The sequence below is a fragment of the Phalacrocorax carbo genome, chromosome 8 (assembly GCF_963921805.1).
Source record: "Phalacrocorax carbo chromosome 8, bPhaCar2.1, whole genome shotgun sequence".
In the NCBI taxonomy this organism is placed as follows: domain Eukaryota; kingdom Metazoa; phylum Chordata; class Aves; order Suliformes; family Phalacrocoracidae; genus Phalacrocorax; species Phalacrocorax carbo.
The window spans coordinates 28,502,710-28,511,423 of NC_087520.1; the positions used below are offsets into that span (position 1 = coordinate 28,502,710).

The following is an 8,714-nucleotide window of genomic DNA, read 5'->3' on the forward strand; positions in this document are numbered from 1 at the left end:
TTTCAAAGCCCACTGCTTCATCTAGATGAATGGAGGTAATCCTCTATAAAATAAGATTAATGCCACCTTTAGCTTCTTTCTTACTGTGTAGAATAAACAGTTTTTGGATGACGGACATGGAGTTTTCCATTACAAAAACCTAGGTAACCTAGTTAGGCTGATCGTGCACTCTTTCTAAGTATAGAGAAACAGACTGTTCTTTTCTTACTCTGCTATAAGAACTAAACAGAATAATAATACCTTAAGTGTATTATCTGCCTATATCCAGAAAGAAAATTATGAACTTGAGAAAAACTGAAACTTAGGCATCAAAATCTTCCCGGTATCTAGGTGCATTTTCCAAAACACTCTACTAGTATGGTAGAATAAAATAGAATATTTTTTTTAATCTTTTCAGAAATACTTTCTGTAAAAGTTTATACTTGGGGAGGAATTTATGTAGAGCAATTATTGTTTGAACCTTTCTAGGCAGTACCAGTTTCATTGTTCAGTAGCTCCTTTGGGACACATGCTAGGGATACTAATTCTACAGTCAACAATAAATAAGGTTAAAAAACCCCACCTAAAGTACTAGTAATTCTTTGATAATTTCAAATAATGTAGCTTGTGTATTTTGGAACCAAACCTTGTCTATGACTTGAGACACAGCTCTGTATAAATGATAACTCTTTACTACCATGAAAAAGGGATAAACAGTTGACGTTTTATGTTCTCCAGCATAAACCCTTAGTCCAGGCTATAATCAGCTAACATATTGCTTTACTTCTATTTTTTTTCAAAAGTACTAGAAAGTATACATTTTAAAACCTGAATCATAGCTACTGACCATATAAAATGGGACTGTTTGCAAATTGCTGTTAAACATGCTGTTAATTGCTTTCCTCATTGGGAGTCTAGGCTCTGGCAGTTATCTCTTGGAATTAATCTGTTTCATTAAGGGCAGGTAAAAGAAGATACCTGAGTCAGTCTTAGGGATTTAAAGGAATAAAAAAGCAGTCCCAGATTCTTTTCTAGACTTGAGAGAACTGTAAGAGTAATTTTCATAATCTTTTTGCCTCTCTGGCTGTCTGGACAAAATGGGATGAAATTATCAAAACATAATATTCACTGAGTACAATTTGGTCCCCCAACCTCTATGTTTAAGCTATCAAGAGAAACAATTGAAGTTTCCTAAGGGCCAGATTTGTAGAACTACCAAAGGCACACTAATAACCCACAGCAGGAATTAGCATAATATGCAGTCCTCTAGATACCCCCATTAAGCTTATTGGGCCAAATTCTACTTCTCTTCTTCCTATAAAACAGCTGTGAGAAAGACCAATGGGCTGAAATTGGCCGGCTGAGTACAGTGCTAGCCTTTGATTTGAAAGAAATGTGCCTGAAAAGATAATAAAACCCCCAATAACAAAGCCAAAATATAACCTAAGACATATGAATAATAACTAGGAACTGTTTCTAAACCAACTATCAATAAGAACTACAAAAACACTACATGGTTATGAGTAGCTTTTAGCTAGGGAATGTAAAAATCTTAAACGGCATAGATAATGTCAGTCTGAATTACCGTTTTCAGAATGACACAGATGTTAGGATAAGGAAGCATAAATGGAAATTAAAGAGAAACAAATTCAGAACAGATGTCAGGAAGCATTTTTTTCATGCCGAGAATCACAAACGTGTGGAATGGCCTACCAGGCAAGATTGTTAAGGCAAAAGCACAGGGGACATTCAAGAAGTGATCAGATGGCATCATAGGGGAATTGAGTAGTAAAAAAGGAAATGAGCATGCATAAGGCAAATGGTTTTAATTTAATCCCAAACAATGTCCATGTTCTTACTTTATAAATACTTGCATATTTACCTTGGATAAACACACAGAATTCCTACATTTAAAAAAAATGCACAAAATAACCTCTTTCTGATAACAAAAACAAGAAAGATTTGTCATCTTTCCTGTAATGTCTTTAAAAATTGCATCTATAACAAACACATTTTTTTGGTACAATTTCTCTCTGTGTTCCATATCGGTCATCTGTAGATGTTAGCTGTGTGGCCATAAGGGAACGTGTTAATAATTTTAGAATATATTTGTCAGGAATGGCATCTTTTTGATGTTGTCACTTATCTTTTTAGGATGCTTGCTCCCCTGAGCTTTATTTTCACACAATGTACAGGTGGAAAAGATAATGTACTTCATCTTTTGGGAAGAAGCAGATGTATAATGCTCAAAGCCCCAGTCCCGCAACACTTACTCATGTAACTTTGTAGTTTGCCTGCTCTGTTAATTTCAGTGGGACTCTTTGTGTGCATAGTTATGTGCACAGTTATTTGCCCAATATGGTTCAAACACCTTATGTGACTCTTGTAGGAATCATGGTTTCTGCTATAGACTTTATATTTCAGTGTAGAGAACTTTGAGGGTCAAATGTGGAAAGATACAGAAACTAGAGATCCTAAAAGCCAGATCCAGCTTCTGAATGTGGGAATCAATATTTTGCAAAATCTTTCTTTGCTGCATTGAGTCCAATGGCAAATAAAGGGAAGATTAAAATAGAAAGTGGCTCTGAGCCATCTATATAGACCCCTTTTGTAACCTTACTGACCACTGAAAATAGCTCTGGAAGTTCCTGTCATGGCATTGTTTGCAGCTTATAGCACAAGCAGAATAAGCAAAATGCTTATTTTTATTATTACTCTGTCCATCTCTTTTAAGCTTCCCTGATGTTCTCAATGTTGTTCTCATCCCACTTACCATATAGACGCTGCACCAGGAGAACCCTTGGCAAAAGGGCTGTATAGGACACTAATAGGACTATTGGGCATTTCTAGGAGTTTGGAACTAAATACCTATGAGGGCTTGTTCCTTTCATCCTAAATGCAAACTTGGCTTAGAAGTTTGTTTCTTGGATATGGAAGTTTGGCTCATATACATAATAATGTAATTAAAATTCAGTGTAATGTGTTGTGGTTTTTTCCTCTCAAGAGTGTGAGTAAAATAGGCTAGAAAGAACAAACCTGAACCTAGTAAATGATGATGGAAAAATAAAGGGAGATATCTTGTAGATTTCAGAGAACCACATCCTCACTGTGTGTAAATTGTCCCAGCACATTGAAAATAATGGCAATTGAAGTAAACAACATTCTGTTACTTTCCTACTGGCTAGGTGGCGTTTTACTGTCTCTTGTAACATTATTTGTGTTATCAGGATTTTAATTTTGCAGACATAGAAATGTAATGGAATCCACCTGGTGGATAATTTAGTTTATGCCTTCTACTTTATATTAGCTTCTAGTCTCATAAGTCCCTGACTCGTGAAGTAAATTAATCAATTAAACATCGATTTTATGTACCACTTCCCTTTAAACTGTTCTTAGATAATATATGTTCAGTATATATTTAAAACTCCTACCACTTAAACAAATCATCACCTTGTCATTTAGGTGCAGACCCAGAAAGCTAAACAATACAATGTTAACTTATCTGTTATAGGCTGAAAATGCTGTCTAGGCTTATCTCTTTTTAAGGTGCTTTTGACATAAAACCTGTTCACTAAGTCACATACAGAGAAATTCAATAGCAGAATGGGCTTAGTGATCTACTAAAATCATGTGTAAATCTCACAGGCATATACTGTGTATAGATTAGGAACTCCACAGAAAAAGTAAGAGAGCTGTAAAAAAATAAAGCAATACAGCCATGAGTTACTTTTGAAGGTTCTGGAGTTTTAGTCATAACCTCGTGTTGATATTCCTGTTTCCATTGTGCTTGGCAGCAAGTTGTTGTTTTAAAAAAGTATTCTATTTCACTGGCAGTGTCTGAAACTGAATTACAATAATCCATAGTAACATTTTCTTAATTATGTTACTATCAGTTATTTAACACTTTTACAGTGCATACCAGGCATAGATTAGAAAGAGAATGAAGACATGTCCCATGTCAAGGAGAATAGTCTGGGATTTTACAAGTGAAGAGGTCTAATAGAGTTCAGCATCAGTTCTCTGACTTTCAACGAGAACTCGATACCTGCTTTCTCTAGCATGCTTTGAAAATCCTAGCTATAGAGTGAAGGGGCCAATCCTACAGCACTTCTCAGAATCCTGAACATGGCATGTAGTCTCAAAAGACTGCACTGGATCAAAAGACTGCACTGCACAAGTTTCGTAGTGATTTTACACAACTGAACCATAAGCCTAGATACATCCAAAATGAGACAAACTTGTTAAGTGTATTGAATGCAAGTATCAACATACACCAAGTTCTTTGATTTTTTTTTTTTTTGTTGTACCATTAGGTGCAACAAACTTTTATGCAAGACCTTTATAAAGTCTTACCCAAAAGTTTCTGTTAATTAATAGTTGCACAAAAAGCCCCCAAACCCTCACCCATTATGATTCTTTATTTCCATTCTACAGGTAAGACTCAAAGTGGCAGCATTAGAATTTGTAAGGTAACACCTAGTTCAAGATGGAAGAAGTCTGTTATTGTTGAGACAACATGAACAATGGGCTAAACTTCTCTGAGCTACATCTTACCAAAGACACGGCCCAGCATGATTTCAAAGTTTCTCAAAGATTTGAGAAACAGTATGTGCTATATACACCCATTCAGTAACATCTAGATGGCATGTTAGAGGCAACCTCATTTCTAGTTGTTTGAAAGTACCCTTAATGCTAAACCAGTTCTGTCCATTTCCATGATTTTGAACACAAAAGAATACATTCTTATGAGTAGCAAGATATTTTAAATAATGGAATATAATACCATCACCACTGTTATTTATTACTGTTCTAAATTATCTACAACTGAAGACACCCAGTTTATAATGAGATATCTGATGATTTATTTTTGCAAAAAATATTAGCTTTATTATTTATTAATTCTAGCAGTATTCCTCCGTGTATACTCCATAAATATCAACATATCTGATGTCTTGTAAAGATACGATGAAAATAGCATTATGCCTGATGTATGGGGAAGGCTTGACATCTCATTTTTATATAGTTGATCTTCTATAGCTTATAATATCAAGAAGCTCAATTAATTAAGAACTTGTGTCAAAGAAAAAATAGTGCTAGTTTAAGGTTATTTGAGAATTGCATTTGCACTAAAAACAATGTTTAGCCATGAACATTATCACAGAAGTTGTAACGTGGAAGAATACATTTTGTTCATTTGTGGAAGACTAAATAAATTACAAAATTGCTTTTAAATTATTGCATTGCTCAACAAATACCTATATAAAAATACTGAGAGCTATGTGAGGATATTGTGATATGACCTCACAGGAGATCTCAAGTTGTTCTTTTAAAAATAATATTTATGCTGGATATTATTTTAATTACTATTGAAAACAGTACCAATATCTACATTTACCATTAAAAATAAGCCAGATACCTCATCATGATGCTGTATGAATACAGTTGTTGTCTGAAACCCACAAAGACCATCTGGAATTTGAGATTTTTCAGAAGATTATTGTTCAAGGCTGGTTTATCTCAAAACCTCAAATCCTTTACATTTGTGCTGACATAGTCTTTTGTAGAGTCTGATGTAGAGAGAATTCCTTTAAGCCTGTTATATATTTGGCCTTGTTAAGAACATGAACATCACATTTGTTTTGATATATACTAGTAAATACAGTACTGTCTTTGTAAGTATTTTAAGGATGAACTTACAGATTGTTTCATTGTCATTTCTCCCAGGTTTTCTCTTCAGATGGAAGAATTAATCTCTCACATAAACATTTGTAAATACACCATATTAACGCTAAGATCACTAAGACTTAGAAGAACTTGACGTTTATCTATGTTTCCCCAATTATAGGTAAGCTTGAAACATTCAAAGGGGCCTTGTAGTGATTTGACAAATGCAAATTTAACATAGAATTAAACATGACATAAATATTTTATAATGCATGTTGATCTTTGCTTTGTATCTTTGAACAAACATCTACCTTGATACAGATAAGCCAGCTAAATATTCATATTCTGTGGGGAGAAGGCAGAGCTCCTAGTTATAACTGGTTGACTGTGTGCGGTTGAAAAGTCCCAGCTGATAACTTGATAACAAGAGAACAATAGGAAAAAGGACTAGCCTCAAAGATCATCTTCACAGGTCTGGCTGTAACTAAAGCTCATTATGTCATATATTCTGTAAAGCATTTAATTTCTTTATTTAGTTTTCTAGGAAATGTAAAGGGACCAGAAGTACTTTGGTGAGCTCTGTTTTTTTTTAATTTTTTTTAATATGTAATATAGTAGTTCCAGATGTGTCTGAAGCCAGTGTGAAGCTGGTGGATTCAAGAAGGCTTGCTTGAAAGCCTTAGAAGTAAACAATGAACAAGTCTAAAGCACTTGCACTGCATTTGTAAAGATTTATGCCAGTACATTTGGTGTTGACTGGGGCTTCTCTTATCATCTCTCCTATTTTCATTAGAGAACAGGCTGTGACTTTGGCTTCTAGTCAGTATCTTTTGGCAGGACTGATATTGTAGAGATGGTATGGCCATCACACACCTCTTTGTGTATATAGCATAGGGGAGGCCTCTGACATTTGTATGCTACATTGGAAAAATTGTTCTGAGTTTCCTTCCTACAAATGATATTAGCTCAACAAAACTCAATGTATTCTTTGCATTTCAACATGTTGTGCTATCAGGTTCCCACTGATTCTATAGAAGTATTGTTACCTGTGAGTAATTACATTAAAAATTATTATTGTTTTTTGTGACATAATACAGATGAGTCATTTAACAATTCCTTAAAATTGTAGAATTACAAATAGTTTGGATTTGCTATGTATTTATTTTTACAAAAGGCAAAAGAATCTAAGTAGCAAATGCACATACAGTGTATACAAACATATATTTATATATAGTCCATACAAGATACTAAATTAGGTAACTGCTGCATAGTTTATAAGATGTTTTAAAGCATGAAGCTCAAGTTGTGACACTAATAATTGAAGGAGTTCCATGCAACCTTGAGATGTGCTGGCTGGAATGGGATAGCTCATTACTAATGTGAGGCAGAATCCATACATAAAAATCAAGAAAAGAAACCTGTGTGTTTCCTAGGCATTATTGAGATGCCAATCAGAGAGCTGCGTGTATGTCTGGAATTCTAAATCATTTTCTGGATGCATTTATTCCATATACTTGGTATAAAAATACCTAAAAATAAATTCTAGGGCTCTCCAAAGGCTTCTATATATTTGCTACTGCTCACATATTTCTGAAATCTGTTGTCAGTCATTTGACAAAGACTCCATGTCAAATAGCAGCCAGTTCACTAGCATCCCAGAATGTCACCTTCATTTTACTTCTTTTGTGGGAGGAAAAGCATTCTTGCAGTTTGTTTTTTATTTTCATTTTCTTTTGTTTTCCTGGAGGCAGTACACTACAAAATCTTTTTCCTACTGAATGTTGATTTCTTGAAGGCCTACGGATAGGGTTAAAGCATCTACTGCAGAAACTCAAAGGTAACCCTAAGGAGGGAGTGTGGCACTTCCTTTTGTGAAGTAGAATTGAAAATTGAAAGTGACTTCGACCATGATGCAGCTCCCCATTGGCATTTTTATTTGCTAGCAGAACTTCATTTTGGTGGAGGTCATGCCTGCCTGAAGAGCTTGATGCGAAGCTCCTTAGTCCTGTAATTTTTATTTGTGTAAGTTTTGTGCTTTTGGCTCACATCAGAATCTTCTGTAGATCCTATGTCCAGTAGTCATATGTTACCTCAGGAAATAATAACCAAAGTGACAAAACTGTTTTGTATAACAGTTTGGCACAAAAGATAGAGGAAAGCAGGGCAAAGATGAATTGCATTGAAGAGATGTGTTTTTTCCCCAGATCAGAATAAAGAAAGGATTGGTTTAATCCATTCTAAAACTAAGAAAGCTATAAAAAAGCATAATATGAAGCTGGAAGTATACTATATATTATAATAATGAGAAGCAAAGAATTCTGGTATGTGACATAGCTAATACATCTGTATGTATATGTTTTGTATATTTTATGAGAGGGTTTTTTTAATAGTAATTTTGTAAAGTCTTTGTCAGATATCATGACCTTGATTCATTATTCCTTTATTCTTGTATTCCGTGCTGTTAGAACAATATAGAATTTGAATGATACAGTGGTGGATCAGATTCTATTGATTTTTGCACAGGTACTCTTTATCTGTGCTCTCTCCAAACTGAAGGTTAAACTTGATGTGTTGCTTTAAGGGTGCCAAACAGGAAATGTAAGAACAGAATGGTATTAATATACAAAATTTATGTGTTACTCTAGAATGCATTTTACTTGCTCTTCAAATGACATTACAACCCTGCAATGATAAGTGTCTGATTTTTTTTTTCTTTATATAGCATTTTTTGGAGGTGATAAATGAGACCAGTATGATTATCTGGGCCTCAGAGAGCAATGTGGCAGGAAATGTAAGTATTACTTAAATATCCAGTAGATATTTTTTAACTACAATACTGCTGAGCACAGAATAAGCTTGATTAATATGCATCTATCTAGTCTTTTTAAGAACTGCATCAAACGATAAAGCATTCGCATTTTGTACAAAGTATAAGGCTGTAGCCATATCAATATCACTATAATTATACTTCTAATCTTTCCTCTGAGTATCTCAACTTTCCTTGGAGGCTGGCATCAAACATTTTAAAAAGAGATTATTAATATCCACATTTGAGTTTGTGAGAACTTTCA

General features: G+C 34.4%; 1 long non-coding RNA gene across 1 annotated transcript in view; it reads left to right on the forward strand.

Moving 5' to 3' along the window:
• The window catches only part of LOC135314582 (uncharacterized), an 85,610-nt gene extending 77,122 nt beyond the window's left edge, over window positions 1-8,488 (forward strand). The window contains exons 4-5 of the long non-coding RNA XR_010374092.1: window positions 5,704-5,824; window positions 8,366-8,488. This is a non-coding gene — a long non-coding RNA (uncharacterized LOC135314582). The remainder of the gene's footprint in view (window positions 1-5,703; window positions 5,825-8,365) is intronic.
• Window positions 8,489-8,714: the final 226 nt, after the last annotated feature.